Source organism: Meleagris gallopavo, chromosome 7 (assembly GCF_000146605.3).
Source record: "Meleagris gallopavo isolate NT-WF06-2002-E0010 breed Aviagen turkey brand Nicholas breeding stock chromosome 7, Turkey_5.1, whole genome shotgun sequence".
Classification (NCBI taxonomy): domain Eukaryota; kingdom Metazoa; phylum Chordata; class Aves; order Galliformes; family Phasianidae; genus Meleagris; species Meleagris gallopavo.
Genome location: NC_015017.2, coordinates 675,698 through 689,167, shown reverse-complemented (window position 1 = coordinate 689,167; position 13,470 = coordinate 675,698). Strand labels below are relative to the sequence as shown.

The 13,470-nt window shown below is 55.2% G+C and overlaps 1 long non-coding RNA gene across 1 annotated transcript; it reads left to right on the top strand.

Annotated features, from left to right (window-relative positions):
- The first annotated feature begins 4,781 nt into the window (after positions 1–4,781).
- Positions 4,782–12,965, top strand: LOC104911601. Its single transcript, XR_794048.3, has 3 exons — positions 4,782–5,061; positions 5,161–5,411; positions 6,736–12,965. It is a non-coding gene; the product is annotated as an uncharacterized LOC104911601 (long non-coding RNA).
- Positions 12,966–13,470: the final 505 nt, after the last annotated feature.

Genomic DNA, 13,470 nt, shown 5'->3' with positions numbered 1-13,470 from the left:
CGGGGTCGAGGCTGACAGCGTGCTCTGTGCTTCTTTCTCCTCCCGCAGGTATGCCCCGCGGAGGCTGCTGCTCGGGTTCTTTGTGCTGCTGCTGCTCACCGCCTCCTCCCAGGAACCCGGTAACGTGCGCGGGGCGAGAGGGGAGGGATGGGGGTCCCGGAGCCGTGCCCGTGGGGTGCTCTGCGAGCGCGGCCACCCGTGTGAACGGTTGGGTGGACGGGTGGGTAGATGGAGCTGCGTCCCCGTGCGCCCCATCCGCTGCTCCGTCTGATGGGCGAGCGGCTGGAGGGAGCGACGCGAGGCCGTGGGGCAGGCGGGCCGGCGTTGCCCAGGAGTAGGATTCAGTGATTCTGATGGGCCCTTTCCGTTTCGGGAAGTCCTGTGATTCTGTGGTTCCGTGCCCCGGAGCAGCCGTGTGCCGGAGGTGCCCAATCCGCGGGTCCTCGCTGTGGCAGCGCTGGGAGACGTGCGGTGCCCCAAGGCGCCGTGAGAGATCCCTCTGCCCTACGGGGAACAGCTGCTCTGCCCCGCGGGCTGCGCACGCCCTCGAAGACGCAGAATGAGGGTCAGTTTTCCAAGCCTTCCCTCCCCACAAGGCATGAGCCGGTATAATACTCTCGGGGAGGCTTGGCTTGCCCGCAGCCTGTTTGCGGAGCGGCCGAGCGCTGTGAGCGCTGACCCACAACTGGTGAGGGCGGCTGTCTGTGTCCCACACGGAGCGCTCCCACCTCTCTGCAGGTCGGGAGGTTCGGCTGCTGCCCTTCCTTCATCCCCCCGCCAGCTTGGGTGCTTGTGGGAGGCTGCTCAGGTACGGACGAGCTGGGAGTCAGCAGTGAAATCTGTGAATTATTTACGGGAGTGAGGCTTTATGCCATCTAGGTACAGCTTTTGGCTCGGTGCAGCCAGCAGGAGGGATGCCTGGCACTGCTGGAGCCCATCCGGGAGCATGGGGAGAGGTTTTCCAGGCGCCTCAGACTGGGCTCGTGACACTGCTGTCTGGGCCATGGGTCTCCAGGGATCTCAGTAACAAAGATGTCTCCAGAGGGAGAAAATTATTCCCATGAAAAATCCCGAATTGGCTATTTTAGGTCCCTGGAGAGTGTCCAGTGCAGCCAAGCTGCAGGGCTGGGCCCTGCTCTAAGGGCGGTTATTTGGAGCAGAAATGGCTCTTCTTGTCCTTCCCATCCTAGCTCCAGGTGACGAAACTGTACCTGACCCAGGGCTGTGTCCCCACTGCCCTCGAGGTCCCCCCACTTTGTCCAGACTCGGTAGGCACAGCAGCAGGGCTGGCAGGGAAATGCCCGTCTCGTCCCACTGACTTGGCCAGCTCCCAGTGGCAGGCTGTGAATCGGGTTTTAAAGAATTTGAACGTGTCTCAATGTGGCTTTTTTTTTCTTCTTCTTTTTTTTTTTTTCCTTTTTTGTTCCCCTTGGTTCAGTGTCCAAGGTCTGCAGGGCCTGTTCTGCCAGCTCTTATTTGTGATGGGCTCCTCGGGAATGTTTGCTCTGAAGGCCATCCTGGCGAGGAGATAACCTTTCTGTTTATCTGCCTTTCTTGCAAATTTGGGAGCTGAGCTGCCTGGAACTGGTTGTTTTTTTTTCCCCTGGAGATCCTTCAGAGTGGCATGGAGCAGGAGGTCAGGTCAGGGATGCTGCTGGGATGCCACTGCATGTCCTGAGAACGCAGGGAAATTGGGGCAGTGCAGTATGTTGGGTTTCTCTTCATTATTGTTGGAGCTGTGATGAGTAGCTTCCATCCCATTTTTGGGGCTCCTAACTCTGAAGCTGCCTTGGGCAGCCTGATCTGGTAGAGGGCAACCAGCCCTCAGCATGGGATTGGAACTGGGTGGGCTTTAGGTCTGTTCCAACGTAACCATTCTGTGATTCTATGCTGGGCCAGAACACTGAGGTCAAGCTGGTGGTGGTAGGAAGCAGACAACACCTGGACAGTTGTGATGTCTCTTGTGCTGCTGAATGCAGCAAGTGCCAGAGTGACATGCTACTGGCAGCTCATGCTCTGTGTATTTCCGTCCTCTCTGGCTCGTTGGCCTCCATGGCTCGGGTGCCTTGCAAGCATGAGCCCTCAGAAATGAAGCAGGTGCCGTGTGAAGAGATTTATGGCCTGTGACATAACTGCTTTGGCATAGGCTTGTGGGGATTTCTGAAAGGTGGATCTGTGCTTTCGCAAACATTGTTTTAGGAATTTCTCCTGACAAGGAGAAGGGCTGGGTGAGGAGGAGAAGGGCTGGTGCCACAGGTGGCACCAGCAGGTGCTGCTTTAGGTTAGGAAGAGCTCTACATTGTGCATCCCAACTGCTGCCCATGAGCAGAAGTGCCTCGGTGTTGCCCATCTGCTGGCTGGCCAAGGACAGGGACCACGTGTCCCTCATGTCACCACCCAGCCCCTGCCCAGGCTGCTGGCAGAGCTCTGCGGAGTGGCTGCCAGCCTTCATGGCCCTGCAGTGCATTCTGCTGTGGGGCTGGGAACTCAATGTAAAAAGAGATGAGTAGTGTTGCACTCCCAGGCGGCGCTTGTCTTCCCTTCCCTTTCAGCAAGTGACCTGATCCTGACTTTCTCCGTGGTCTTGCGGCTCTGGGCTGGACTCAATCCATCTGCAGCATCCTGCAGCCCTGCTGGATCTCAGATATATGCGGGGGAACAGGAGCTGAGCCTTCCTGGATGCATGGGGCCATGGCACAGGCCCTTGGCACAGTGGCTGCTGGCATGAGCACTGCCAAGTCCTGGGGCAGTGCTGTTTGTGCCCTGGAGAGCAGCCCCTCTTTGGCAACTCTTGTTATTTATTTTGGTCCGCAGCTGCAAGAACCTCCCTTACAGTGTTTATTTCGTTACGATGTAGGCACTGCTGAAATAGTGAGCCTGAACACTCAGAGAGGACAGGCACTCGGGAACAGCCCTGCAAGGGCTATTGCCAGGCACTAAAACAACAAACAAAAACCAAAAGTAGGCACCTACTGCTGGGAAACAGTTCTCTTCTGTGGTATGCCATGGTATTCGGGATGATGCTCTGAGCCCCTACATGACGGCCTGACCGAGCGCGTTGCATCTTGTCCAAAAGCCAAGAGCTTCCCCAGTACAGAATGAGTTCTGGCATAAGCCACTAAGTTCAAAGTGCTGAAGGATTAAGCATCTAGGATTAAGCATCGGATGCGAATCAGCAGCCCAGAGGTATGGGATTAATAAAGCATTTTAATGATCTTCCAGAGTATCGAGTGGCATTTGAGGAAGATGCCCTTCCAAGAGCATCTCTCGGCTGCAGGCAGCCCTCAGGCAGCGGGGGGCAAACCCAGCTCTGCCCTGCACCCCTTTGGTCTGTGGGGTGCTTGCTGTGCGGATGTAGGAAGGTGTGTGGTAGCACTGTGTTTTTTTGGCTCTCAGCGTAGGGCTTGATTGACCCACAGTATTTCTTGCCAGAATGTAATTGAGTCAGGGACCTAAGTGGGATTAGGAACTGGTTTGGACATTTACGCGGTTATTGGGAGCTTTCGGAACTGTGTCCGCGTGGGCTGGGAGCACGGAGGGGAAATGTCAGAGCAGGGGAGTCTGGGAGAGGACTGAGGGCAGCAATGGGGCTCTCAGAGAGCAACATCTGCTCTGTGACATCCCGTTTGCACTTAAAAAGGTTGCTCTGTTGGAATTTTTATTGCTTTTTTTGGCATCGCATCCCGGCCCCTTTTAGATGGAAATTTGTCATTAGTGACTTTTATTGTATTTTTGTTACATTCCCAAGCTCAATCTGCTAGTTTCTTCCTCCCAAGCCCTGGGACTGGAAGATGGGGCTGCTCCCCTGGCCCTGTCGCTAGGCTGTGGGAGGGGGGAAGCAGCAGAGCACCTGAGGGCAGCCACAGCAATCTCCCATCATCATTCTGTCTGCCAGCCCAGATGCCCTTGAAGCCGTCTCCAGTTTTACAATCCATAAGTGAGCCACCTGCCTCCCCTCCAGTAAACACTGCAGTTAAACAGATTATTTTTTTTCCACCTCCCTCATTAGGCTGTAACTTAATTGAGTCGGGGATTGTTGACTTTTGGATAAGGGGCACCTTTTTGATAACCCCAGATAAGGAACTGACGGCATCCCTGGCACAGGGCTCAGTGGCTCTGGAGACCTATTGGGAGGCAGCAGGGAGGGATGGGTGCTCTGGGGGAGCCCAGGTCTCACCAGGAGGACCATCCAGTGCTCCCTCCTTGGGCACAGCAGCAGAAGGGAAAATGCACTGCTGGCTTTGGATTTCACCCTGGGCATTTGGAGGAGAAAAGCCCCACTGTGCAACATCTCAAGCCCACGGAGGGGTATCAGCTGTGGGCTACAGCGCTGCCACCCCCATGAGATAAGCTCAAAGGTGCCATTGTCAGCCTGGCGTGACAGTGTAACCAGAGGCTGCAAGAGGAGGATGGGATCTGCACAGACTCCTGGAGGAGGTTTCCAAGCAGGGCACCATGCGATAAGATGGTGCTGTGTAGCAAATTCCTGCATCTCTGGCTATGGAGATGACAGAAGGGAGCCAAGGCACTGTTCTCTGCAGCTCTCTGCCTTCCCGGAGAGAGTGGGTTGTTTCCCTCTCTGATGCCTGTCCAGCACCTGGTGTCACCAGGATGAAAATGGCTCTATTCCCTGCTGGCTCACCACAGCTCCACAGTTCTGGTCCAGTGCTGGAGCCAAAGGACATGAGATAGTGGCTACAAGTTGCATCAGGGGAGGTTCAGGTTGGATATTAGGAAGAATTTCATCTCAGAGTGAGTGTTAATGCATTGGCACAGGCTGTGCAGGAAGGTGGTTGAGTCCTGGTCTCTGGAGGTGTCCAAGAACTGTGGGTATGTGGCTCTGAGGGATGTGGTCAGTCAGCATGGTGGGTCAGAGTCGATCTTAGTAGTCTTTTCCAACCTTTATGTTTCTATGATTCTATTTCAGAATGGAAACGTACCCCAAAATGCACTTTTATAGGTTGGAGGAGGGATATTTCTGAGCTGGTTTCTCTGCAAAAGTGAAGGTTCTTCTCTCATTCTTGGGCAAGAACGTAGCTGTGCTGGCAGGAAGACCTTGCTGTGAGTGGGCTTAGAGGGGATGGTTGGAGTAGATGATCTTAGAGGTCTGTCTTAACATGAATCGTTTTATGTGTCTATGACTATGCTCTGCACCTGCAGCAGCTGGCTGGCAGCGGGGAGCCTTATTTCCTTCTGCACTGGGACCAGAGCCATCCTCCTGGGGACCTTCTGGCCACCCTGCCACACCTGATGACCACTCCACAGGACTCAGTGGCCACCAGCTCCTATGGCAGCTGGCCATGGGGAGCAGCGCTCCATCGCCTTTTTGCTGCCTCGGCTCAACCTAAAGAGTTAACGTACGTGTTTGCAAGGGGCCCCGCAGCCTCCAGCCCCCAGAGGCAGTGCTGGAGGTAATAATCTTCTTTCGGCTCTCTTTTTTTTTTCCCTTTCCCCTGCTAATTGTGGCGCTGACATGTCCCTTCCATGAAAGGCCCTTTTGTCACCGGTTGCTTGGCAGGCCCATGCCTAGCAGTGGGCTTCAGGTAGCTCGCTTGGCACAGCAGCATCCCTCTGCCCTGCTCCAACTTCTGGGGGCTGCACAAAGCCCCCTTTTTCCTTTCCTCCAAGAAAAGTGCCAGGGGCCCAATTCTTGCCTGGGTGCTACCTAGAGGGAGAGGTCAGCCAGTCTAGACACTAATCCGCCCCGCGCTGTATTTCTGCTGCCTCGAGTGTCCTAGCAACAGGGCTTGGAAGCAGCGGACAGAGGATGTTTGCTGTATGGTGGGGCAACCAGCAGGGTCTGTCCAAGTACCCTATAGCTGGGGACAGACTGACACCTAGCCTCAAGGCTGGCTGTGGCCATCTCTTTTGGGGAATTCCCATCTCCAGGCAGCTAAACAGGCTGAGACGAAGCTTTGTGCTCAGGACCCTCCCACACTGATTATCGGCCAATAACAATGTCCCCTTGCAATCTGCTGTGTGCTACCTTTCCTTCGCCGTGGCCCCCTTCCGGGCTTTCTCCTGCCCTGTGGTCTCCCGGCCTTTGTCCTGCTGCCAGTTCCCGTTGCTTGCAGCACATCCCAGCACCACCTCTACGGTGTGTTGGGCTCTGTGCCAGCAGCACTGGGTGCTCCCCACTGCTGGGCTGGGAGCTTAGCGGGCACGCTGCATCTTGCATGGAGTCCTGCAGCCAGTTCCTGCTGCTGGTGTTGTGTTTTGTTTTTTTCTTTCCTCCTTTTTTTTGTTTTTGTTTTTTTGTTTGTTTGTTTTTGTTTCCCCTCCCCTTTCTCTTTTCAGCTCTAGCAGCACCAAGCTCTCGCTGGGGAATTGCTAATTCAGTGCCCTTTGTCTGCTGCCCAGCAGCAGCCAGGAGGGGAGGTTTGGGATTTGCTGAGGGGGGTGGGTTTGGGATTTGCTCAGAGGTTTGGGATTTGCTTGGAAGTTTGGGATTTGCTTGCTCCATGTGGAATACCTCATCCTGCCCTGCTAGGAGCAGCCACGTGGCTGTGGGCATGAGGGATGCTGTGGTGCTGAAGGTGGTTTTGTGGAGTCTTAAGAGTGGTTTATTTTCTTAAGGATGCTTTCCTTAGGGGAAAAAAAAAATCCCATAAACTCAGAAAATAAAACAAAAAAAAGCTAAAACAGTGGAAAAAAAACAGTGAAATGTAGTGGTGATGCTGCAAGGGAGGGGGGGAAAAAACGTTGCTGTGTTGATTTATGGGGCTTTTTTCACAGGTCACTGCTAGCGTTTGTGGAGTTGGCCTTGCTGCAGGAAAAACTGGTTTTCAGCATTCCCATTAGGAAGAAACTTGAGTGGTTGTATAATTAAAATGCAGAAGAAAGAATCCTGGAGCAGCTGCTTGTGGTGGTTGGGGCGCGCAGCCGCCTCCCGCATTTGCCCTCTGCTTGCTCCGTGCTGGAGTTCACAATGGGAAAATGCCACATCCCTCTGCTTGCCTTATTGCTGCTCTCCCATCCTTGCTCCCTGCAAAATCAAGCCCTGCAAATAGACTTTTAAAGCAGCACGGCATGGGATGCAGAGGGACATCTGTCCTACGCTGGGATGCACGGTGATGGTGCTGCAGATACCCCTGGCTGTGCTGGGGCACATTTTGGGATGAGGGGAAGGCGGTCCCCCAGTGCCATGCCCAGCCTGCAGGATGTCAGCCCCACACAGGGAAAATTGCCAGTTGTCAGCTGGACAATGGTGGCATTGTAGGGACAGAGCGGGGCAAAAGGGCCTCTGCTCCAGTGTAATGTTACTTTTCTATTTATGTTGCCATAGTCAGTGCTGAGAAATGGCCCTATTCTCTCTAATCCCCCACCTCCAGGCATGCCTGCTGGTTTGTGGTGTGGGGCTTTTTTGTGTTTTTAACCCTTTCCATGCATAAAGGCTCGCAGTGACGTACTTGCAGGAATGCCAGGCTGGAGCAACCACCAGTAAATTAGACCCACTGGATGCCATTCATCCTAATGCCTGTAAATGTTGGTTGACATCCTCAACAATTTCAATTAAGACCCTCTTGTAAGGCAGCAACCTTGACTGGCATCAGATTGCCACGAGACAGATGGATTTCAAGGCACTGAGCCCTGTGATGTGTGTGGCAGGGCAGGTTCAAGGGCAGGGTGATGCTGCTGAATGTCGCTCCCAGCATCTCGCTGCAGTGCTGGAGCCGTGCCAGGGCATGGTGTGGAGTGTGGTGACCCTGCACTGGGCTGGCAGCCCGGATGGGACAGGGATGTGCTGCTGAGGCGGGATGTCACAGCTTGGTGGGAACTTGTGAAAGATTGGGAAAAAGATGCCAAAGCCAACAGCACAGATGGGGTGTTGTACAAGGAGTGCAGAGAGGTGGAAGGAGCATGGAAGGGCACAGAGCCTTGTTAGGAGTGCCCTGAGGCTCGAGGCACACAGAGCCCTGAGTGTCAGGGTGTCAGTGTGGACACCAAGAGCAACTGAAGATGGTCTCTGGGGTTAGGAAAAGCCCTCCCCATGCCTTCTTTTTCCTCCACCTGGCTGAAAAGGGGATGCCTACGTTCTTTGCCCCAGGGTGAGACCTGGGTGCAGATATCCCAGGCAGGGTGGGCACGGTGCCCTTTGAGTGCCCTTTGGGTGCTTTGTGCTGGAGATGCACTTGCAGGAGTTTCCTTCTCCTCGTAACGCTGGAAGGCTTTGAGCCCTGGCCAGCCCCTACCCAGGCAGATCTTTCTTGGCAGCTTAGCATTGCTCTTTGCTTGAACGGCATCAAGTTGGCTCCCAAGCCTCTGCTTTCTGCAGAGCTCCTGTGCCCTGTATTTGCAGATGTCTGGATACAGCACTGGCTGCCCTGTCCACAGCAGAGCTGGGAACCAACACCCTCCCATCACCCCCATGCTCCCAGCTCCTCCCTAGGGGCTGCAGGAATTCCAGGAATGCAATTGTGATTTGGGAATTCCTGGGGGGGTCAGGCAGAGGAGCGCTCAATGCTGTGTACTCCCACTCAGAGGAGAAAGTGTGCCAGTGGTGGTAAAGTGTGGCACACCAGTACCAGGATGGAGGTGGCTTAGGGTGGGCTCTGCCTTTCCCCCCTCCAGGGAACGCTTAGTCTGCAGGGTGATGCATTGCCATGGGGGCAGAAAGGGGGCACATTCCTTCCCTCGCCTCCCGCTGCCTTATCGCCAGGCTGTCGGGCGGCCCCACAGTGACGGGAAGCAGAGCTGGTGCCCCCCGGCCTGCCCCCTGCCTGCAGACAAAGCCGGCTCTGCGGGATGTGCTGAGAAAAAGGGAGCTGCCAGCATGTTGCTGCCCTCCCATTGGGCTGGGTAATGAGTTACGAGGTCAACGCATGGTGCCTTTGCTGGGACCTGACCCGTCCTGTGCTGCTCCCGGAGGAAGCGGCTCTGTGGTATTTTTAGTCTCGCCAGGGAGGATAGAGGGGAGATTGCTTGGTGTCAGCTCTGCTGTGCCTGCTGCCATAGTCTGCATATTTCCCATGAGGACTGACAAAAACACTTCCTCAGTGAGTAGCCCCGATGCCTGGTGGGCATCAGTGACCCCGTGGCCAGAGTTGCAATGGGGACACGTGGGCCAGGCTTAGGGCACTTCGGTTCCAATGCTCGTCGAAGGTGTGTGGGAGTCCTGGGTTGGGTGTATCCCACTGCAGTGGTTCACCCAGGCTGTTTGTTATCCCCTGGATGATTTGATCACTCCCCCAGGCAGTCATGACATTTTAATGGTTTATCTTATCGAGGAATTTGCTGGGAGGAAGTTTCTGTCTCTCCATGAGTAAATGTTTAGGAACGCTGCTACGGTCCTGGGGTCTCAGCGGTGCTGTGTGTCTGCGGGTTGCATCCTCCCTGAGCCACCACCTGCATCACCAGCCTCAGCTGCTGCTGGCACATACAATACCCTGCAACCATGCAGCGTGCTTTTCCCCTGCAAAAAGCACTGCCCTTTGCCAGGATTTGGAAGGCTGGGCTCATGTACGTTGCGTTTATGGACTGAATTTGTGTTTGGTGTTTGTCCAAAGATGGTGCAGGATCCCTGGGATAGGGACAGTGTGCAATGCTGGGGATATCTGTGTCCCTGTCCTGGGTGCAGCTGCTCAGCCACCTCTCTGCTGCTGCTCACTGCTGCCAGGCGCCTGTCCCACTGGCTGTCCCGCCGGCTGCATGGGAGGTCAGCAGGATGTAGCAATATCCTTAGGCCTCTTATGCGTGCGTCCTGATGAGTGCCTTTTAACTGTTATTTGTGCTTTCGGATAGGAAGAGATTAAAATCCCAAACATCGATAGGTTTTAAAGATACCATCTGCCTCTGACAGTTACTGGATTTTTTCTGCTCAGTGCTTGAATGCTCTGCCTGCAGCCTCTCTGCTGGCCTAGTGCTGAGGTTTTATCACTTCCCCAGCAGCACTCATGCAGGACAGTGCGCACAGACAGGGCAGCACCTCTGTGTACCTCTATTTCACACCAATGAGCTGCATATCCAGACCTGCTGTATGCGGTGCTTTGTCAGTGGGCAGCTGGCCCTACTGCTTGGCAGCTGTGATTTTTAGCAGCAGAAAACTCCCATAGCTCACTGCAGTTTCTCTTTGCCCCATGCCCGGGAGGCTCTGAGGTCCTGATGCCCATGCTGCTGGGAGCTTGCTGGGCTGTGGGCATGGGATGAGAGTCTTACTTCCAGGGTCGTGTCAGGGAGCTTGGGCTGCTGGTGGGCAGCAGCGCAATCATATGTTTGCTCCACTGCATTTTGTGCCTTTTGGAGCTGGGTGCTTTCTCATGCATTGCAATAGGAGCCTTCTGATGTTACAGGGCTTTGCTTTCTGCTAGCAAATGATGGAGCTGTGCTTTGGAAAGACTGTGGGGCCTTGGTGTGCTCTCATGGGGTGTCTTTTGCATCCCTGGGCTGAGCCACGCAGGGGATGGCGGATGTATAGGGATGCCCTGGCAGCAGAACACTCTCCCTTGGTACACCAAACCCTTTCGCCATTGAGAAAAGAGGCCTGGGGGGCTGTTGCCTGAGCACCTCCACTGAGGCATTCCTAACACAAATTTGGTGTGTGCAGCAGGGAGGAAGGTGACTCCTCATCCTCCCCTAGGAGCAATCTGAGATGTCCTTCTGGTAGTCCAAGGGGTTGTGCTGCTGTAGGACAATCTGCGGGGCTTCTTGTGGGGAGCTGGGGGCAGAGGGTGGAGGGTGGAATTGGCTGGAGCTGGGGGTATCTTGAGCAAGAGCCAAAAGCAAGAGAGAAGGCAGGGAACTGCAGGTGATGGAGGAATCAGTTTGCTCTCCTTGTCTGGGCTTGCTCAGCTAAGTATGTTCAAGGGTTCCTGGCCTGGAAAAGAGAGGTCCTTGGTGGGCCAGTAACACCTAGAGGGAAGGGGCAGGGCCGTTGGGGTCTTACCCTGCCCCAGCTGAGCGCTCACGTCCTGCAGCTGGAGCTCTGCTGCGTGCTACGTCCCAGTGCAGTGCCCATGGGCACAGTAGCATCCCTCGGGGCCTCTCTGTGACCTCTACTTTGTGCAGTGCTCGGGCCTGGAGCTCCCTCTGCTGTCTGTCCATCCATCTGTTCATGCTGCTCACTGAGCTCTGGGTGGGGAGCCCTCAAGAATGAGCAGTGTGACCCCACAGGGACTGGCTAGTAGTCCCCAGCAGTCAGCTAGGTTTGTGGGATGGGCCTTCCTGAACGGAGCTTGTCCCCTTGGTAACACCATCCATCCCCCAAACTCTCCGTGCTAAGAGCTCAAAGCACCACACTGGGAGGCATTATGAGCCAGCCCCACGTGTGCAGTGCTGGCACAGCACAAGCAAATATTTCCCTGGCTAGGTCCACTGTCGCCTGTCACAACACCGTGCTCTTCCCACTGCTCTGGGGAGCAAGCAGCCAGCTTGCTGGAAACCCTTTGGCTTGGCGCCCTGCTCAAATGTGGTTATTTGTTAACCACGAGTGTGGAATATAGGTCTCAAACCAGGGCTCTCTGGCTTTTCTTTTCCTTACACCCCATGCATGGTGCACTCGTGATCTCTGCTTGCACTGCATCTGCGCATTCAGCCTGCCCTGCTCCTTGGAATGCTCCTGGTGGAGGCAAGGCAGCTTGCTGGGGCTTGTGGTGCTCCCACCCAGCATTCTACATCTCTGGGGGAAATGGCGCCTGTGTCCCCCTGTCCAGGGTGCATTCCTCTGCCCTGCTTGCACTCCATCAACAGCCCCTTTGTGGCAAAAATGAATCTCTCCATTGTCAGGGTGCCTAAAAGGGCCATTTCTCTGCATTGCTCAGCGTGGATACCGGGGCTCTTCCTTCCCCCTCCCCCCCATTGCCCTGGGCCCCTGCAAGGACTGCTGAGCCTGGGTTTCCACCCATCCTTCCCATGGGCGGCATGACTGGCAGCCCCCAGCCCTGACTCACCAGCGTGAGAAAGGGATTTGGGCTCTGTCCAGGAACAGCTTTGCTGTCCGTCCGTCCATCTGGACAGCCAGGAATGAGGCTGTCATGATTGTCCCCTACTCTCGGACCTGTTGGGGCTTTGTGTCCAGGATCTGTGGTCAGGGCTTCCCTGTGTCCTGAGTTTGGTCAGTTCTGGTGCGAAAAACAAGTCCCCTTTGTATCACTTCTGAAGTTATGCATTTGCTGAGGGAGGTGTGTGCAATTAGTGGTAGGACAAGGGAAATGGCTTTCAACAAAAATAGGGGAGGGTTATATGTTAGGAAGAAATTTTTCACTCAGAGGGCAGTGAGGTACTGGCACTGCTGCCCAGAGCTGTGGGTGCCCCATTCCTGGAGGTGCTCAAGGCCAGGCTGGATGGGGCCCTGGGCAGCCTGAGCTTATGGGGGCAGCCAGTCCATGGCACAGAGGTTGGAAATGGATGGGCTTTGTGATTCCTTCCAACCTAAGCCATGCTGTGATTCTATGGTTCTGTGATCACCCAAGACTTGTCCTCCGAACACTCGTGGGGTGGAGCGGCCCTGAGAAGCAGCACGGAGCCCTGTTGGGACATGACTGGGCAGGCTGACAGTAGCTGCAAGGAGCTGCTGAGCTGGGGATGCACATGGAAACCCAACCATAAAGGCAAAAAATGCATGACATTGGGTGTAGGCTGTGCTGTGTCAGGGGAAAGCTGTTCCACAAAGCACTCGTGAAACAACATCAGATTTGGGCAGGCATATTAGCGTGGCATTATTCCCGTGCCAGCCACCATTTTAGTGGGAAAATTCACACAAATCACACCAAAAAGCAGCGTGGGAAGCACTGCATGGGGCTAATAGACATCTGAGCATTAGTTTCACACTTTTCCTGACTACCAGAGCCTTGCCATAAGGCTGTTTTAAAACAATCGCAAGCCTCATTGACCCTGTTTTACTTCTTTACAAATTGGAACAGCAGGAGAACCAGGAGGACTCTGTAGGGCTGTGGAGATGGTGAAGGGTCTGAGGGTGAGACGTGTGAGGAGTGGCTGACATCCCTTGGTTTGTTTGTTTAGCCTGGAGGAGGCTGAGGGGAGGCCTCGTGGCGGCCTGCAGCTCCTCACAGGGAAAGGAAGGGCAATGCTGGGCTCTGCTCTCTGGTGACAGTGGCAGGGCCTGAGGGAACAGCATGGAGCTGCGTGAGGTGGGGTGAAGAGAAGGCTGTGCCCCAGAGGGCAGTGGGCATGGAACAGCTTCCAGGGCTCCCGGAGTTCGGGGGACGTTGGGACACCAACCTCAGCCATAGGGGTTTGGTTTGGGAGGTGCTGTGTGGGGCCGGGAGTTGGACTGGGTGACCCTTGTGGGTCCCTTCCAACTTGGGATGTTCTATGGTTCTCATGGTCAGCGTGAGGTGTCATCATGACATTGAGGACCTGGGCTGTCCCTGCGTGGCTCCAGCATTGTGCTGCTTGCTGCAGGCTTTCGCAACTGGCTCCAGCAGAACCACAGCTCCAGGCTGCTGTTACTCACACGCCCTGGCTTGGAGGCATGCTGGCGCGTGGTGCTGGGGGCCCTGTCTGTGCTCCTCC